Here is a 20,283-nt window from a genome sequence, read left to right as displayed (position 1 = left end):
CTCCGGTGGCTAGCAGCTCGATCCTCCCACAGCTGTGCCTGTACAAAGTCAAACCCAAGAAAATCAGCGTGCTGCTGAAATGCCAAAATGTGGAACAGTTGCCTAGAACTGTAACTTTAGAGAGATTAGAAATAAGCCTATCACAGGCACCAGTGAGCAACCCTATGAAAATATCACTGTTCAAAAAACTGAACCATTATTTTCTGCTGAACACTTAAAACTTCAAGGCTTGCAGAACCTTGTGTGGTTTCTCCTCCACTTTTGCCTCTCACCTCCAACCTGTAAAGCTCAGTAGGTGAAAGAAATGAGTTCATCTCCTTATTTTTAAGACTTGCTCTGTTGGTCCTCACTTCCTTTCCCTCCAACAAAGCTTTAAGTGCATCTTCCTCTTTCAGCCACCTTCTCAATAACATAAGAGCCAAACTGCTGCCTGATGCTTTAACTTTGTGTTGTGGACCACAGAAAACTATCCAGGTAGTCTCAGATGGCATAAACGTCTAACAGATCAGAAGAAATGTTTGCTTTGTATTGCTGATGTTATAAAATTACTGAGGTTAATATGATTATTTATTACTTAACCAATAGTTAGTCCTTAATCACATTACTGTGAGGCAAATAGGTGAATGGAAGTGAGAAAGGTGTTTATAAAACCAGTCCAGAGCAAGGCACGAATCAGTGGCAGAGCCCAGGTTTGTAATTCCTGCCAGGCTTCTCCACAGATCATTAGAAAACATGGGTTGTTTTGATTGTTTGGTTGGTTGGCTGGTTGGTTGGTTTGCTTTTTTAATGTGACACGAACAGCATCCTCTGTTTCCCTTACAAAGGAATAGAAATAGGATGCAGCAGCTCACATTTTCCTAAACAGGAGCAGGAAGAGGCAAACTGAGAGAATGGATGATCTTTAAAAATTCAAGGTAATTCCCATAAGCATACAAATACAAGTTTCCAGTGTTGTCTGTACTTTAAAGGATATGCCTAATGCCTGCTTCAAAGTGAAAATGATACAGAAATCATTGAGTTTCTATAGTACGCTAAAGTGACATGATAGGATGGTATTTGTACTTTCAATATACTTTCATCTGCAACCAAGTCCACCAGCAGATCATTTAGTACTGAAATGAAACTCCATCAGAAAATAATATTGGCGTTCTCTCATCATTGGCAGCAGTATTTTATCTGTATTGATTGAACGCACAGGATCCCAGTTTTTAATTCTCAATTAAAATATGAAATACTTAATATTTCAATGTCACGTAATGTCATTAGAACATTCAAACAAACAAGATGTTCTATAATAACCACTTCAGAGGTGGCATTTTGACTTTGGCTGGCTTTGCCATAGACGATTGATCTCCTCTTTCAGGTGCATCAAACACTTCTGAAATTTTCGGTATAATTTTGTCTAATGATTCCATCTTATCTTATGTTAATTTTGCAAGAAAATATGGCTGACAAAGCCAAAGTCATCTAATAGCAGCAACAATAAATTGCCTGTTACATTAGCATCAGCAGGTCTATTGGATGCATTTCCAAAAGTCCTCAGTAATTTGGGGCACAGTCTGAGAGGGGCTATTCAGGATCCTCTTTTCCAGATGGTACTCATCATATGCATCCGTGGAAGTTTGTTCTGGTACTAACAAAGTGGAAGTTGGGTGCTCAGAGACTGAAATTTCGAAAATCACAATGTTTTATAATTTAGGCCTAAACATCAAAGCTTTTTGTTTGATTGCTTTTAGCTGTTCTGCAGAGAGAACTCATATTTGCAAAATGGGAACTTTCTCAAATCATTAACTCACACCATGTGGGTCGGCCATGGCTGGTTGAAATACATTCCTCGCAAGGAGGAGGAATAATTCTCCTTCCACAGGAACACCTATAGCTCTTCTGCATGAACAGCATTTTGTGTGCTCTGCTGTCTTAATCTGAGCAAACCAGAACAGAGCCATCCACAGTAAGTGGATGTCTTTGCAGATCATGCCTCTGTTATTTAAAGCTTGACAGTGTCTCAGAGGACAGGATTGCTGTCATGAATCTCTTTTGAAACTCTCCAAAATCCCATGAAGGTCAAGTCTGGGGATGTTCTTAGCCACAAACCTCAGCTTCGGTCTCCCACCCCCCTGTGAGAGGAGCACCCTGCAGTAGAGGAAGCCGAGGAGAAAGCCCCTGGACCTCTCCCTGAAGCCTCAGACCAAGGAGTAGCACCTCTAAAAATAAAGGGAATCCTCTGGCCGATTTGGGGAGCAGGCTATTTTGGCAGCTCCCAGCATGTTGTGCCTTTGAGGCTGTTGCTTCTTCCTTCACTCTGAGGCAGATGCTGCTCCTCCCAAATCCCACGCCGAGGGGACGGCATGCCAGAAAGAGCATGATTTTTTCCTCGTCTCTGTGTCTACACCGAGCAGGAGACAACTTAGCCGATAATGCTTTCCAAAGATGATATAACGTTACCTTGGGGAGGCTATGCCCCGTGTCCCGTTAGGACGCTGTCATACCGCTTCAGTCCGGAGCACGCGCTTGCTCATTGCTCCATGGTATACATTGAGCTCCTTCCAGCAGGAGTTTTATAGCACGCTGACAGTTGCTTTAAATTAGAAAAGCTGGCAACTGTCCGAGGAAAGGAGTGGGAGCTTATTTAGCTGAGACAGACAGTTACAAAACTCAATGCACGAGCATCAAGCTTCAAACAAGTTCTCGTGAAGTTTATTATTTGTCGTTGAGGCACTCAAATTGGCTTTAACGGATCTTGGGTCACCAACAATTACCTGGTGGCTTGAATTTACAGCTCCCACAGCACGACCCGAAAGAAACGTGTTGCTTTTCCTGAAAAAAAATTGGTGTCATCTACTCAAACGTTAAGGTAAGTTGTAACTGATTCTACTTTCCTATTCTGGCTTCTCTGAAATGCATTTAAAGAAGGGAACACAACAGAGAGACTTCTCAGAAAAAAATAAAAAAAAAATCAGATTTTTGCTGGGATACACGTTTCCATTAGGAATCTGCTGTAGTAGGACTTCTGTGAAATCTGTTTATATATCTTGTAAGAAAGAGTAATAAATTTTGACATGGATGCATATAACTTTCCTATCAGAAAGTTACCAGACATATTTTTTTAAAAATCAAAGACACAATTTGATGGAAAAAAAAATATTTATAAATGTCTACCTTTCACGGGGTTTAGGGTGATTTAATTGCTTACAATCATTTGAAATATTTCTTTTATTTAGCTATAATCTTACATTCCATCAACCCAAAATAGATTATAGGTTTTTTCCCTTGTGCATGATTCCAAAATCATTCCAAGTATTCACTTTAACCTTTGTTGCTATGGTTTCATAGAAACTTGTTTTGAAAAAAAATAAAAAATAAAAATAAAAAAAAAATCTGTAAATACTGAATAAATCATTTTGCTTCAGGGTTGTGCTCTCGCAAAATTAATCTCCTGAATTTAACGTATTAAACTCTCACAAAAAAAAAAAAAAAAAAAAAAAAAAAAAAAACCACCCATTTGTTATTTTGTTGGGGCATTTATTCTGCTGGGGTTTTCTTTCCCAAGGTCATTTAGCTTTCCGTGCTTCCACTGCTACTGGCAGTATGCTTTGTGGCTGTGTGCTACAGACACACGGGAGGGAGTGGGTGTTGTTAAATAGAGTGCAAGTGATTGAACACAGCCATGGTGTAGGCAGGTGAGGGTGTAAGTGGATAAGCAGTTTCTTGCTCTCTTGTTTCCCCTGGGTCTCTGGGTTGTGCAGATGGGGCGGAGGCAGCGCTGGCTTGCATGCCAGCTGCCCAAAACATGACACAAAAACTCACAACGGTGCCTAATTCCTCTAACCCACTCACTTTCAAGGAAATGATGAAGGTTTTCAGCTGAAGCTTTAGGAAAATATGGGTGTGAGCACAGCATTACCCACAGCCCTTGGAGCCGTGCAAGCTGCGGAAATTTGCTATTACCAGCTCTACTCATTGCTAGAGAAACAGCAACCTGCTTCAGAAATCCCACGACCCATGGTGGAACTCCCTTCTTCCTGCAGTCCCTTGCTCCTTGTTTTCCCTGACTTGGGACAGCTTCAGCTGTGCTGCTGGAGTGGATTTTCCCTTTCAGAGCATGTGGAAATGCGGGGCTGTCCTGCTGAGCTCCCGTACAGCCCGGCCCACCCAGGAGACTATGTCCCCATGGGCCATGCTCCACCTAAGAAATGTGTTTAAGAGTAGAGAAACATGGAGTGGGGAGGGCAGGGGAAATGGTGTGGAAAAGCAAAACTGGATGTGGAGGAGCTGATATGCCAGGCCCACTGGAAAAAAGGAAAACCTGAAAGCCTGCCTCCATTTGGGAACCCCTGGGTGAAGTTTTGTGCCAAGTGGGAACCCCACCATCACCATCCTTGCTGAGCTGTGAAAAGGTAGGGCAGGCAGAGATGTGTCCAACAAGCATTGCATAGGCAAGGACTATGTGGCATGGGGCCTGGGAAGCTCATTTCCCTTCCTCAGTGGTTGCTTATTCCTTATCCTTCCTCCACAACGCCCCGCCATCTGAAGGGTAGGTGAGCATGAAGGTGGTGGAGCCTGGTCCTGCTCCCCACTAGTCAGTGACACAGGAGACAGGAGAGATTCTGAAACTATCTCAGCTGCAGGGACTGCTCCTGTCTCAGCAGCCATCATCGGGAATAATGCACATACAAAGAACCTTCACATTATTTCACCTTCTCTGTCATATCCACACGTCCCTGACGCACATATTTATGGTTCAGTAACAGCTGCAAGGCAAGAAGGTGGATGGAAATCCCAAGGGCTGGACTGAGTCCCTGCAGGACAGGATCCTCTGTCCCATTCACTGTGCTGGAGCTCACTTGTATCCTTAATTCTCTGTGAGGGGTCTGCTCGTGGGCCTGCCCCGTATGCCGCAAAGCCTAATGGTCAGGGTCCTTAAACCAATGCTGCAGCACCATTACGCATGCTGTCATTGTATGGTCAAGTGACATCCACGTTCCTGAAGACACACATTGCAGATGATAAAACGTGGATTGAGAGAGGCCAGAAAAACTTAACCTCTGAGAGCAGTGAGAATCTGAAGACTGCAACCTTTTATACAATTAAGAGGCATTTTAAAAAAGAAAAAAGTAGTGTTTCTGATTCCTAGAGGTTGCTTGTCACAGATACAAGACAGGTCAAACTCCATTTTATCTTCTGGTGTGGATTTTTTGTTAGTCGAAAGGACAGCAAAGCAGTTATGTGATTGACTTGGCAGAAAACGCCAGAGGCTTGGCAGGTTCATCCTGGTGATCAAACAGGGAAAATAAAGGCTGCAAGTGAGATAATTACTGGGCAGATTTACATTTTCGTGGTATGCATCGGGCTGCAACTGTCAGCAAAAGGTTTTCATTTCTGCTCACAGTCTCTCTAAATTAAGAGGTGCAGCTCAGTAGTGTAGTTTCTGTTGGGCGGAAGAAGAAATCCAGATTAGTCCGAGTTCACAGCACTGAATGTTCAGGTTCTCCGTATATTAGGCTTTAGTTTTTATTTTGGAAGAGAAGTGTGGATCTGCTTTAGGGTGTCCAGTCCCAAGCCTCACCTGATGTTGGATGTGGATTGGAAAGCTCAGAGTGATGAAGGCAGCACTGCAAAGGACCTGACTCTAGCCTTCAGAGATGTTTTACAGTTTCACTAAATGTTGAGCAGGAGGGGATAGGATCATATGATAAAACAGTCTACACATTTCTGTCAGGTGTAAGCACTGGGAAGGACAGAACTGTTTAGTATGAAAGCAGATTTTATCACAAATAATAATGGGATCAGTTTTAAGGGGAAAGACTAGGCTGTGCACAATGGGAAAATAATCCTGGCAGGGAGAGAGATGTGGTTATAAAACAATCTGAGGGAAAGGGGGGAAAAGTCTCACTGGCTGGGATGTTTCACTTTGTCTGGGCAAACCTCGAAGAAATCTGTGGGGAGCAATCTTTCCTAGGCTGAGAGATGTGAGAGTCCATATGTTGTTCTGGCTTAAATTTATTGGCTTGTGTTCAGTCTATCTACTGGATTTGTCTTCCTCATCTGTATTGTGTCTCTGAGCCCTGAGCGTGGTGCAGCCTGCAGAAGTGGAGGCCAAATCTCGAACAAGATTTAATTGAGATAGTTGGCTGTGCTTGGACACCAGCAGGCCACCCATCCTATTTTCAGCTTACGCTCTCCCCTCCTCCTTTGGAGAGACCCCAAACCCAAAATCAGACACCCTGCTATAAACAGGAACATCTGGAAAAAGCCAGAGGTTAAAGCAGGGGGAAGGAAGAGAACTGTTCCGTTATGGGATGCTTTTTAGGATGTATTGTAATTCATGCACTCTGCTTTATTTCTTTCAGTGTTTGCTACATTCTTTTAATAAATATATTTTTCTTTCATTAAAAAAAAAAATGAGGATGGAGAGGATATTAATAAGGAAACAGGACCTGAAATGTAGTTTAAAAAATGTGCAGCAAAAACAGGGAGTGACACTGCTATGAAAACAAGGAGGGCTCAAAGGGCAGGGCTAAAGAGGTGTGTGTCCAGCCTGCTCTCCCCACCTCTTTCCTTTTGTCCAGTGGGCCTCGTCACTGGCTCCAGGCCAGCGTGGGGGACCTGGTCTGGGAGCTGCTGCGAGAGGGACCTCCCATTTCTTTACCCTTCAGAAAAGAAAAGGAAAAAAAAAAATAGAGAGTGAGAGAAAGAGGGAAAAGTCTTCACTTTTTTTGTATTGCTCCAGGAAAACTCTCCCTTTTCTTGGAGGGAGAAGCTCCCTCCTGCTGGAACACGTGTCTTCTGTTCTTGCTAGCTGTTAGGACTGAGGACCAAAAGTCTTTTCCCTTTTCAGCAGTCCATAAAAACTTGATGTTACGCCAGTCTTGCTAGCCCTGCACTGATGTTCCTGCACAGCTCTGGTCTGCTGTGCCTTAAAGCACCTGGGGACCAATCCCACTCCCCTGACACATCCCAGGCTATGTTTCATGTCCTTGCTCACGTAGAATTTCTTTTCACTGTCACTAGTAGAAATGGCTCTTTGGCGATGTATCAGAGAAACACCTAGGTTACTTTTTGCATCCATTGCTCACTGCAGACACCATGTCAGTATTTTGTTACAGAGCAATTGGCTCCTTTGAGACGTTATGAGGTCCAGCTCTGCACAGATATGCTCTGCAGGTTATCTGCCAGAGCCTGGCCTTTTTTGGCCCTAAAGCCCGAGAACAGGCTTCGATCACAGCTCAGCTTTAGAAACTCTCCCTGTCCCAGATGTTTTCAATGTCTCTTCAGTTCCTCTTCAGTACCCCTTTCCTCCTGTAAATTACCTATCTGGTATTCTCCTTTCTGTAGTCCTCCCATTTTCCTGGTGCATCTGCATGCTTACCCAGGGGATCCCCCTTTACCACTTCCTCGAGGAGGCTTTGGGGGGACCCTGCTAGCATCCACTCCTCCCTGAAGCCATAGTGGTCACTGGGCCATCCTGTAACCCCTGCTTAAATAATGTGAGGCTGCAGTGTAGCTCTAAATCTTCCAGATGGCTGACTTCACGATGGCTGGGAGAAAGACCCAAGCTACTTTGGCCTCTCTGAATTACAGTTCCTATTATTCAGTGCAGGCATTCCTGCTAGGAAGTGGTCACACATGTCAGCAGATGACCTCTTGAGCACCAGCTCTGAGGTGGGGCAGGGAGAAGTCATTCCAGAGAGAGGTGGTGATTTTTGAGTGGGAACAGGATAGTTTACACTCAGGCAAAGCAATTGCCTTAAAGGTGTGAAGTACAGGTTGTAGCTCCCACTTCTCTCCTGGAGGAAGGAAATGTTCCCTTCTGTCCCCACAGCATGGGTAAAAGGAAAATTAAATAAATAAATAAATAAAAATAAAAACAAAACAAAATAAAAATAAAAAGAGTACCCAAGTCAACTTCATTTCACTATTATCTGAATATATATCTGAATGGCCCCAATAAGAATGCAAAGATCATGTTCTCCTGAGCGTATTACAGCATTTAAAAGAGCAGCATTGGAGGTCAGACAGAGGAAAACAGCTTAAGCAGAACAATCAGGGCCAATGGTTCTGGCTAGCTGTGAAACAGGCCATCATACTCACCTTTGTCTCCTGCACCCCCCAAGAGCAGGTCCCCCCATGGGGCTCAGGGGCTCTGCTGGCCACTTGGGAGGGCGAGCAATGCCTTCAGCACTGTGAGAGGGCACTGCACCAGCAGAGAGCTTTTGGTTTCTCTGGAAGAGGGTGTATCAGCTGCATTTCACCATATTTTAAGCTTTACAGCTAGGTTGTACTGCTTTACATCAGAGTGGGGGGTGTGGAGGCTGCATTTTTGGAGGAAAAGGACCACAACTGGCCTTCAGTAGTCCAAGGAGAATGAAGAGTTTCCTTTGCAGGACTGAATAGGACAGCTCCCTGCATGCAGCTCAGCCGTGGCTTTGTAGCCTTCTTTAGGCAGAACTGCAATTGAAAGTTTCAGTGCCTGGCATTTCTCAGACAGAAATATATTTACATTGCATCACACCTCAGTGATGCCTCCCACACCTCCAGGAATTGTCCAGATCATCATACCCTTACTGTACAGCCAACATACAGTGACTGCTGGGTGTTTCTCGCACTGACAGAGAAATTATCTTCCTCTGAAAGAGCTAATGGATTACTTGAAAACCTTGGATAAATGCACATGATCTTCAAACATATCTGGAGAAGATAGCCAGGCAGAAAATGAGGGCATCTTGGGAGCAGGAGTTACCTGTCAGAAACCTCCGGGTATCTCATGTTCTCCCCTTCTACAGGCATGTTCTGTCCTCGCAGCCTGAGGCTGCGGTCTGAGAGTTTTGATTGTCAAAAACTGGAACAAAAACCCAGCCAGCGCATGTAAAAAGTCTGGTTTTGCAGTCCTACTAATCCTCTGCAGTGAGGCCCATGCCTCTTTGAAGGCATCACATACAGGGATGCAAGGATCAGGTTCATCATGGGTGCAGCTCCACGGACACCCAGGTTATATTTTTTGGGTTGCTACGTCTGGCAGGATTGAGCCTGAGCTTTGCACTTCAGTGAAGAGTGGCTCACACCAAGGAAGGTTGTTTTTGTACCGCCCTCATGAGGTGAACGTCCATGCAGATGCTTTCATGTGGTTTACCTTCTGGCCATTTTCAGCCTGCCTCGGCGATCAAAAAGTTGTATCACTTCTCCAGAGATATAGACAGGTGACAAAACATTTCAGTCCCCTAAACCGGCACCCTTTCCTCCGTCAGAAGAGATGGTGGGACAGCGCTCTGTGTGCGCTCACTGCCATCATCGCTCATGCTTGTACGACCTCTGCGGTTCTTCTGGAACGCAGTCTGGATTCCTTGCGATTAGGACTAGATGATCCCATAGCAGAAACAGTTTCACTCGCATGGAAGAGCTGCCAAGATACCCTTAAAAGGCAGGATCTGCCTAGCGCGCGCGCTGCTGGAAGCCTTCACCGCTGCTCCAGCCCGCCTCAGAAACCAGCCCAGCCCTGCCCTGCGACAGTCATGGTCCTCCTCCACCCCACACAGCGGGGAGAGGCCAGATCCTTTGGGTCCTCATGGTCAGAAATTGGCAGCACCATACACAGGCCCTGGCACCAAATCCCCTCCAGCATCCCAGCAGCTCACCGGGCAAGTTTGCTGCATGTGCCTCCTTCCCAGTGTGTCAGCAGAAGCAGATGTTTCTAATTTATCACTAAAAACAAACAACTTAATCCCAAAAATATGCGGCAGCAGGGGGGCTGGAGGGAGCCTTCCACTTAAAGCTGATTTATAAATTGGATAATTAAGGTTAATTTGGCCATGAATGAAGTGAATGTGTGTCTGATATTGTTACCGGTGCTTCCTCCTTGTAATTTTTGCAAGTCCTTGGAATCACTAAACGTCCAAGGTCTTTTAAACCTGAGGTAACGAAACACTTTTCTGTTATGCTGGCCGAAAGTGGCTGGCATTGCTTCCTTTAATCAGCAACTCTAATATTTATCTATTTAGGCCTTTGGAGCTTTATTTGTGTATAACAGACGCTGCAGCCCTCTGTCGCATGAGTGCCAAAGGCAGGCTCCACTGCAGCTCCAGCACGCGCCCTTCCTGCTCCTGAAGGCATTATTTCATCTCCACTGTCTGAGAGCAAGCACTCCAGCTGAGCATGGTGCTTGGGTGAGACCCATAAACGTATTGGTATTGCCTGTAAAAAGCATGGCTAACAGGTCAAGGAGGTGATTCTCTGCTTTGCTCTGCCCTCGTGAGACCCCACCTGGAGCACTGCATTCAGCTCTGGGGCCCACAGCACAAAAAGGACATGGACCTGCTGGAGTAGGTCCTGAGGAAGGCCCTGAAGATGATCAGAGGGCTGGAGCACCTCTCCTGTGAAGAAAGGCTGAGAGAGTTGGGGTTGTTCAGCCTGGAGAAGAGAAGGCTCTGGGAAGAGCTTACATCGGTCTTCAATACTTAAAGGAGGCTTATAGGAAAGATGGAGAGAGACATTTTCAGCAGGATCTGTAGTGATAGGACTAGGGGTAGTGGCTTTAAACTAAGAGAGGGTAGGTTTAGATTAGATATTAGGAAGAAATTCTTTACAACGAGGGTGGTGAGGCACTGGAACAGGTTGCCCGGAGAAGCTGTGGATGCCCCATCCCTGGAAGTGTGCAAGGCCAGGCTAGATGGGGCTTTGCACAGCCTGATCTAACAGAAGGTGTCCCTGACCATGGCAGGGGGGTTGGTCTAGGTGATCTCTAAAGGTTGTTTCCAACCCAAACCATTCTATGATTCTATAATACTGTATTGGTGTTGGAGGCCGCGGCTAACCTCAGAGTGCCTGAGCATGTGCACTTATACTGAATAAACTATATATTTACCTGACACCTACTTCACACCATCAGTTCCTAATGCTTAAAGGTTGTGTTATTATTTATTTTAAAGGGCTCTTTTTCAAGCAGCTTGGCACCTAGCCATAGCATGTCTATCATTCACAGGCAGCACTGAAGTAGCAGCAATGCAGTAGCCTTAAAAAGACCTTAAAAATTCCTGGAGACTCCACAGCAACACCAACCCAATTTTGCAGAAAGTCTTTATTAGGGGGCTGCTACCAGAAGCCTATGCGCCTTGCGTTTGCAAAAATTTCTGTGTTCAATGAAGCTCATTTATGTAAGAAATGTATGACTGTACTGATTTCTTCAACCTCAAACACCTTTAAAAACATAGGAACACTGTTCAATGTGTCTTTTCCCAGTAGATGCTGCAGTGATTCCCCATTCCAGTTATGCCAGTGCATGTACTGCAGCAAAGGATGCAATGTCACGCAGGCTGTCCCTTCTGGCACTCTTGCACATCAGAGTAAACCCCTACAGCCCCATGTATGGGGGTGCATTTACTGCAGCCAGGGCACAGCACTCTGCTTTTGGAGGTTTTGGTTTTCAGGTGTAATAATCAGTAGGAGAGCGAGTTGAAAGCAAATGCTATCTAGCTTTTTCTGGGAGCATGGGGAATTAAACCTTACACTGGAATGGCGGTAAAGCTGTGAGATGATGTTGCGATGATCAGCACTCGTCTCCTCAACAATCTCTTCTGCTGTGAGTAGCATCTCCCAGGGCTGGAACAGTTGGGAAACCCTTCTCCTCCATTAATTCTATTAAATGGTAGAATTAGACAATGTACCAAAATTGCAAAGTACTTCTCATCAAGCCTGAATTTCAGGTAGGTTAAATGGAAGACTGAAGGAGACTATAAGAATAACAGAAGGAAAACAGAGTCAACCATAGAGCTAAGAACAGGAATCAGATCCCTCGGCACTCTGCTCCAGCTACTACACTCCCTTGCCTCCCATAGACAATATCCATAAAGTGATCTGGGAAAACAGTGGGTTTGAGAGGATTACTGAAGACAATTGTAGCAACATTGAGCTTGCACGGAGCTGACGCAATTCTATTTTTGGACTAAACAAGTGAAAAAAATATTAACTCAATCCAGACAAGTCTGTGCTGCTCAAGCAGTTTTAAGTTACATTAATGAGAGCTCCAGCACCAGTTTATTCTGAAAAGCTGCAATCTGCTTTTCAGTTTTGCAGCATTTTCCCAAATGGAGAAGCCATATGTCATTACATTAGTTTGTACTAGCAATGTAGTCCTTTACTTCTTGCAAACTGGGATGCATGTCAAATGCTGCCATACACTTTAAGTCACTTCTTCCCTACGTAGTTAAAGAGGTGCCTTTTTTCATGCTGTGCTTGTGAGGGGATGGCCAGGGATACCTTTGTGTAAGAATGTCTCATGCTTACTGAAAGGAGACTGGTTGCAGCTCATAGCAATGAAGGAACATTTCATTTAGATGTGTCTAACCACTTGGTCTAAAATAGCCTCTGATGAAGTAGCAGTATTTAAAATGAGTTTTGCTTTTGGGTGAAGATACACACCACAATGAAGGAGTGAGACTCTCTTTGCCTTCAAGCATCCACAGTCTTCATCCATGTTTTCAGACCTCTAAAAGGCAAGGCAATTTATTGCAGAATCCTTTCAGACCACCGGATGGAATATCACACAGTTCCTGAGATGCAAGTTCAGGGCATTTGTATGTGCTCGAGATTTGCTTCTGATGGATTTTAATGGCATATGTTGTTTATGTTCTGAGACTATACACTCAGTGAAGCATCCAAAAACAAATGTTCAGCCCCCATGGGGTCTGGTAAAAGCCCTGAGGATGAACTTTGTTGTGGCTATAAAGCCATGGTTGCTGTCAGGTTCCTCCTTGTGTGGCACCCACATGACCAGGAAGGCATTATATGTGCTCCTACACATTTCTGAGCCAGAACTTCAGCTTCTGTAAATTAATTATGCTGCTTTTGCAGTCCATGCAGCTGTATCGATATATGTCAGCTCAAGATCTGGCCATTCAGGTTTCAAGACTGAGAAGCTGTGTGCACAAGATAGTATACACTGCAGGTTTAAAAAAGTAGATGCCAAAACTCTTCCTTTTCAATGTGTAATTTGAAGCCTCAACAGGAACTTGCAGTTCCTGAGTTCTTGCCCACTATTCACTAGCTCATATACTAGCTGAGACCAAGTGAATGAGTGGCATTAGCATCTCACCTTAAGTGAGAAATAGCTGCAGTCCTGATTTTGCTGGCTTGGCAACTCTGAGCATGCATGCAGCACAGTTCTGAAGACAGGGGGTGGTAGTATGGGACTTCCACATATGGGTTGCAAAGAAGCTTAACTGGATAGCTGCAGGAAGCAGCACATGTCTAGCATAGATCAGAACCCCCCACTATATATAAATATATATATATTTCCCCCAGAAGTAATATATTGTTGCCTGTCTGCATTTCATTTATTTATGTATTAGAGGGAACCATCCATAGACGGTGTTATTTGCCAAAAGTGAGATGTGAGATTGAAGTGAGAGGAACATGCATATAAAGCACTTATTTAAATGCTCTCATTTTAGTTCATGTCTTTCAAGACAAGACTATCTTGTCTTTCAGTTCTTCACAAGCCTTCCTTATGTATGAACTGAATTTCAAAACAGAAATTGATTCCAGATGTCTTCGGTATATTTTTCCAGGCTTGCAATTTAAACAAGTTACAGCAATACTCACCTTCATACAGTTTTTGATCATTATAATATGAATTCTCACTGACAGCAGTAGACATCAAGGTTTTCAAAACCATCTTTTACTAATTTGGATTCCATTCCAGATTGTCAGAAGGGCTGTGTTTTAAGGAGAATCGCTCATTTGATGATGCGTAGTGCAGCTGCCCACCACATGTACAGCAGCAACATTAGCACTTTTTAATTTTCCCCCACTGTCAGCTTCAGCACTGGAACCCATTACATAGCTAGCATCTTACAAGTGCTGTGTTTCTTTGACCCTTCCCTCAGAAAATGCTCCATAATAGCAGGCTGGCTTACAGCCTTCCTCTAGCTTCTAAATTTAAGGAATGAACAGAGAAGAGAGGATCCAGCAGGTAGGATGCAAGTCTGGAGAGATGAATACTTTTACTCTTTCTTGCTCTGCACTGACTGTGTGATCTCTGGCAAATAATGTTGCTTTTGTGCCCCTGTCCATATCTGTAAAATAAGGTATTATCTTTTGTCTTCCATGGCAGATAAGTATAATCAAATGATTTTGTGATCAGAACTAGAGTTTGTGATTACCTGGGATAAGGTGTGCAAAATCCCCTGAATCATAATCATTGAGCCAGCTCTTTGATCTCAGGGGTAATGCGGGTCAGGTGTGCTGCATGGAGCTGAAAACCCTGAATAATAGAGGCATGGCGCACATACTGCAGAGACATTTGCCGGCTGAAGTCAGTGAAGGGCTCTTTGAGCTTTTTAGCTCTGGACCAGAGGCAAATCTGTTGGACCTGAGGTAGGTATTGCAGACTCACCACCAGCTACGAGTCTTAGCATGCAGGCACAAACTGAAACAAAGGAAATTCTCAATAGATCTAAGCAGGTGGGATTTTGTTGTTGTTTGTTTGTTTGTTTTTACCATGAAGGTGACCAAATATTGGAACCAGTTGCCCATAGGGAGTGTGGATTCTCCATCTCTGGAGGTGGCTTTGAGCAAACTGATTTGATTAAACCTGGTTTGAGCAGACATTGAATTAGGTGAACTACAAAGGTCTCTTCCAACCAAAATTATTTGTCTGATTCAGTACTAATGCTGTACCTTAGCAAATACATCCTCTTGAAGCAGTGGAGACCATGGCGTGCACCCCCAAGGTAGCCCTGCAGGAAACAGCCTGTCTCCATTAGGGACAGACCAACCAAGTCATGATGGACTGAACTGATGCAGTGCAGCTCAATGTTTCCACTAAAAGTACATGTGGCCCTAGACTGATCCTAAAAACCATGTAAACACCTTTAGGTAGCACTGTACCTCCAAGGAGCCAATGCAACTCTGACTCAATGGCACGGTACATCTCCAGATGAACCATCTACAGGTAATGAAAGTTTACTGCATTGTGAAATAAGTTCTTTAGTTCATATTTACCTGCCATGTTATCTTACATGGCCACTGAATCAGTGCAGAGTTTCAGTCTTTCCGGCCCAGCCTTTACATGCAGTAGTGAAACTGAGCCTAGTGGTTCCCATAGATTGCACATGTTGCATCTCTCACTACGTAACCAGATGTGGACTTCTTAAAAATGTCATGAAGTGACATTGGACATAATCACAGAATCACAGAATGGCTGAGGTTGGAAGGAACCTCTGGGGGTCGTCTGGGCCATCTCCACTGCTGAAGAAGGGCCACTGCGGGGCCTGAAGCAGGTTGCCCAGGCCACATCCAGATGGCTTCTGAATATCTCGAAGGATGGAGATTCCACAGCCTCTGGGGGCAAGCACTGTCAGTGCTGACTCACCAGCACAGTACAGAAGTGCTTCTTGATGTTCAGGAGGAACCTCCTGTGTTCATGTTTGTGCCCGTTGTTTCTGGTCCTGTCACTGGACACCACTAAAGAGAGCCTGGCTCTAACTTCTTTGCACCCTCCTTCAGGTATTTATAGACATTGATGAGATTCCCCCCTGAGCCTTCTCTTCTACAGGTGAACAGTCCCACCTCTCTTGGCCTTTCCTCAAAAGCAGAGCAGCTCTCCCAGCCTGCAGGCAGCCCAGCCCACCGAGTCTTCTGAAGGGTGTTCAAAAAATGAATGGGAAACATACGTTTTCAATTTATGTATAAGGCTTTACACTTCTACCAGGAAAAGAAAAAAAAAAGTGATTTCTTAACTGTTTGATGTGGTAGATCATGATATAGCTTTCACCTGACAAGTCTCAGACATTTCTGTATTCATTACAGAATACTTCTGAGGTCTTGGCCAAGCTTCCAGTTTCATATTCATATTACAACTGCAATTATAACTGTGACCCTTAGTTCGTGAACTGTGTTCCTAACTCCTATACAAATCCATGTCTGTGAATGCATATACAATACGCAGTAAAACAGATGACATTTTCATTGAGGGAACAGCACGTGGAGGCTGCTGCTCTCTCCAGCTGTGAGACACAATTGCACGTGGCTGCAGTAAAACATGATGCCCTGACACTCCCACAGCTTACACGGCTGTTATGGCTGGAATAGGCAGGGGGCCTGGGAGAAATGACACAGCTCGTGCATGCAATGCTGCAAGTGCACTGACTGATGGATTGCTGTGTCCTCTGGGCAATGACAGGTTGGGACCTGTCAATTGTCAGGGTTGTGGTGGTTTTACTCAGCTGGCAGCTGAGCTCAACCACAACCACTCTCTCACTCCCCCTCCTCAAAGGGAAAGGGGGAGAAAATATGATACAAAGGGCTCAAGGGGTGAGATATGGACAGGGAGGTCACTCAATAATTATCGTCACGGGCAAAACAGACTCAACATAGGGAGATGAATGTAATATATTACCTATTACTAACAAGCTAGAGAAATGAGAAACTAAAAGCAAACTAAAAACACCTGCCCCCATCCACCCTCTTCCGCCTCCTTTCCCCGAGCGGCGCAGGGGAATGGGGAATGGGGGCTGTGGTCAGTCCATGGCACTTCATCTCCACCGCTCCTTCACAGTCACTCCCTGCCCCTGCTCCAGCAGGGATGCCATCCTTCCCAAACTGATCCTGCATGGGCTGCCCACAAGCAGCAGCTCTTCAAGAACTGCTCCATACCACGGGTTCCATCTGTCAGCAGATGCTGACAACATCTCCAACATGACAACTGCTCCAGCACGGGTCCCCACGGGTGGGCGGCAGCTCCCCCCAGATCCCTGCTCCTGCGTGGGCTCCTCTCCACAGGCTGCAGCTCCGGCCCGGGGCCTGCTCCTGCGGGGCCTCTCCATGGGCCGCAGCCTCCTCCAGGCCACATCCACCTGCTCCACCGGGGGCTCCTCCATGGGCTGCAGCGTGGAGATCTGCTCCATGTGGGACCCATGGGCTGCAGGGGGACAGCCTGCTCCACCAGGGGCCTCTCCACAGGCCGCAGGGGAACTGCTGCTGCATGCCTGGAGCACCTCCTGCCCTCCTTCTGCACTGACCTTGGGGGCTGCAGGGCTGGTTCTTGCCCCTACTCTCCCAGCTGCTGTGTCGCAGCAGCCTTTTTTCCTTTTCTTAAATGCAGAGGCACAAAAAACATCGCTTATTGGCTTGGCTCTGGCCAGCAGCAGGTCCCTTTGGAGCTGGCTAAAATTGGCCTTTATCTAACAAGGGGCAACTTCTGCACTTTTCTCATGGAGGCCACCCCTGGAGCAGCACCCCTGCTACCAAAACCTTGCCACATAAACCCGATACAAGGGTCAGAAGCAGAATCGTGCCTTGGTATAATTAGCTCACACTCAAATTCGTGGTGTGAACTGAAAATATCATTACGGACACAAGATTTGGTTCTGAAAAGTTAGGTGTATATTCTGCTTATCTCAGAAGACTTCACAAATAGCTCCCAAGCAGGTTTGAAGTTTAGCCTCTTGGAATTACGGACAGAAAGCTGAATGGGGTCCTAACGTGCTCCACTCATGAGGCTGCCTTCTGCAACCTGGGTGTGTGTGAGCAGTCCTGCGTGCGAAGCATTGTTCCTGCAAACCAGGTCACGAGACCTCTGCATCATAAAACCATGTTAAAAATAAAATAAAATTAAATTAAACTAAATTAAATTAAATTAAAATAGAAATCCCAGCTATTTTCTAAAAATAGACAAGTTTTTCTGGGAAAGGGGGAGAAAATAAGTGCTTGCTGACAGCTTAGCAGAGAGAAAAGAGGTTTATCATGGTAGTTGACAGTGTCCTGTAGAGACATGGGTTTACGTGCACGTGACAAATAATGAAATGAGTGAAGACTGTGCTAGCTCCAACCCAGATATTGCACATCCTTGGTAGCACACCATGTCCAAGTTGAGATATACAAACAATACATATATTGCTTGATAGTACCTCATATTTTGAGAACATAAGTGGAGAAGGGAAAGGGGGAAAAGGCAGAAGCGGTTGAAAGTAAAAGATTTGAAATTTGAAATGTAGATTTAGGGTATCAGTATTTGACAAAGGAAGTGGATATAAATGGAAACTAAACTAAAACTGACGTTTCAATCAACACAATATATCTCTGCTACTAGTCAGCTACAGCTGTGAGACTTTATTTACCAATAAACAACTGTGAAGTTGTACATGTGTTTTGGTGTTTTAATAAAGTTGGGGGTAAAAAAAAGTCCAAACCACATCTGAGGTTCAAGAAAAACCTTTATAACATTAACTTAAGAAGTGTAGGGGGTTGCTCAAGTCCATTGGCATATAAAAAGCATGACACACTAGAAAAAAGAGATCATTTGGTCATTTTTCATTTAAAATCTTTGTCTTAAGCAAGAAATGCAAATTAAAAGTTTTGAGGGCATTTATTATCTTTACATTTCATAAAGCCAGGAATTTTGCATTTACAGTATCTAAAAGTTTTATTTTAGACTATAACTTTGTTTCCTTTTTTCCCTCATTTGCAACAGAATACAAAAGAATAGATGAGGACATAGATTTTCTTCCCTTCTTGTCTTTTTGCAACTCCTTTTGTTATGCCTAAAACACTGTTTTTTTCATCCTCTCCATAGAACATCTGTCCTCACTGTCTGGGAATTGAATGACTATGTTTAAAATAATGTCTTTATTTTTGTAAATATAATTTTACAATGGAACAGGGAGCTGCTTTTTAGCTGAAGCCTGGCATTTGCCTGTTTTAAGCTACATCATTATCTTTTCTTTTTCAAACATCTATTTGTTTTACTGAGAACTTGTTCAAAAAGTTATGCTTGTTACTTTATGAAGTTCAATCATTTTAAGTCGAATGAACAAAAGAGAGAAAAAAATTGAAGTAAACATCTTTCAAAGGGGAAAAAAATCTGAAAAAAAAAAAAAAGCTCATTTTTCTTGCAAGCAATTCAGTGCATTTATGATGTCATAAATTATAAACTTTATTTTGGGTTATATTTTCTGGCTGAGATACAGAGATTCTCAGAAAATCGAGGTTTGAAATAGAAAGTCAGCAATAACCTAATTTGGAATGCAATGAACCTAAGTAGAAGGGACAGAACTGAAAGCGCTGCCACTTGGGAGTTGTGAAAAGAAATAGAAAAGCCTGTCATCCTTGTTTTATTTTTAAAAGATGTGAGCAAAATAAAAGCTGAAAACATGCATTGTGTTTTCATTTTTCTGTGCCTCTGCTAGACGCATTGTTCATACACCCTACCGGTATATAACATGACATGCCACAGTTTCTGCACTCAGATTGTTCGCTCTTATGTTACTGCTCAAGTATGCATTCAAAAAAGAGCCAACAGATATAGTAGATTTATTCTAGTTGTCGAGGTCAAGGACTCCATTTTTTTTTTTTTTTTTTTTTTTCCCTTTGGATTCAGCTGAGAGGGAACTCTTTCCTCAGTAACAACAGAAAGGCTTTCTGCTTTGCAGTCTGCTGTCAGTGTGCACCACTGATACAGAAGTATTGGAGAATATTTTTAAAGGAAAAATCAGGAAACTATTTATCAATAAGAAGCACCAGTGTTGTGTCCAGTGCTGAAGTCAGGGGGCTTTCTGCAGAGCACAATATCTGCATGCACTGTAATTCAGAGACTCCAGCTGCTGGAAGCTCTTGCAAGTCATGTAAGTAAAGGGCTTTACTTTGCTGAAGCAAACTTTGTGTAGTCTCTTGCCTCATAAAAACTCTTAGATGATCTGAACTTCAGCTGAGTTTCCTTATACTAGCAGTGTTGTTTTATCTTGCCATGTTCTTCTGAATAATGCATGCATGCAGGCACAATAAATTACTAACTTATCTTTCTAGAAATGTTTTGCTCTGAGTAGAGTGAGAAGCAGGATCTGTATGTGGCTCGGGCAGGCTGTGCTTTCTTTTATGATCACTGACAATTGCTGCTCTCCGTTTATGATCAGCATGGAAAACAGTCTGATTTTTTTACAGTTCTTGTCACAGTTATTTCAAGAACAATGGGAAGCTGGCAGCAAAATGCAAAACCTGTGCAAAGGAAATCAATGAGCACAATGCTAGTTTATGAAGCAGCGTCAGTAAACCCGAAAGTGGTGTGTAACCCCTAATGCGAGCTTGTGGTCTTGTGGGACTTCATATCCTCTCCTGTGAGGCTTAAGAGGTCACAGATTATGTGATGGTTAGCAGGAAGATTAAATGAAACAAGAAATATTTTGATTGTTTTATAAAAATTCATCTTGCTGATATTTAAGTGAATTGTTTTATGTATGGTGGTTTGGGATTTATTGCAGGGGATGGATCAACTTTCTCTGATCTTCACTATGTGAT

General features: G+C 43.9%; 1 protein-coding gene across 2 annotated transcripts in view; it reads left to right on the top strand.

The window, feature by feature from the left end:
- Nucleotides 1-2,672: 2,672 nt before the first annotated feature.
- The window catches only part of C1QTNF7 (C1q and TNF related 7), a 51,464-nt gene continuing 33,853 nt past the window's right edge, over nucleotides 2,673-20,283 (top strand). The window contains exon 1 of one of the 2 annotated variants that reach the window (XM_040556337.1): nucleotides 2,673-2,854. The gene's annotated coding sequence lies outside the window, so the exon portion shown is untranslated. Of the gene's footprint in view, nucleotides 2,855-19,192; nucleotides 19,614-20,283 lie in introns of those variants that run through there. The other variant, XM_040556336.1, reaches the window with a different exon arrangement.

This window comes from Cygnus olor, chromosome 4 (assembly GCF_009769625.2).
Source record: "Cygnus olor isolate bCygOlo1 chromosome 4, bCygOlo1.pri.v2, whole genome shotgun sequence".
In the NCBI taxonomy this organism is placed as follows: domain Eukaryota; kingdom Metazoa; phylum Chordata; class Aves; order Anseriformes; family Anatidae; genus Cygnus; species Cygnus olor.
This window is presented reverse-complemented; position numbering and strand designations above follow the sequence as displayed.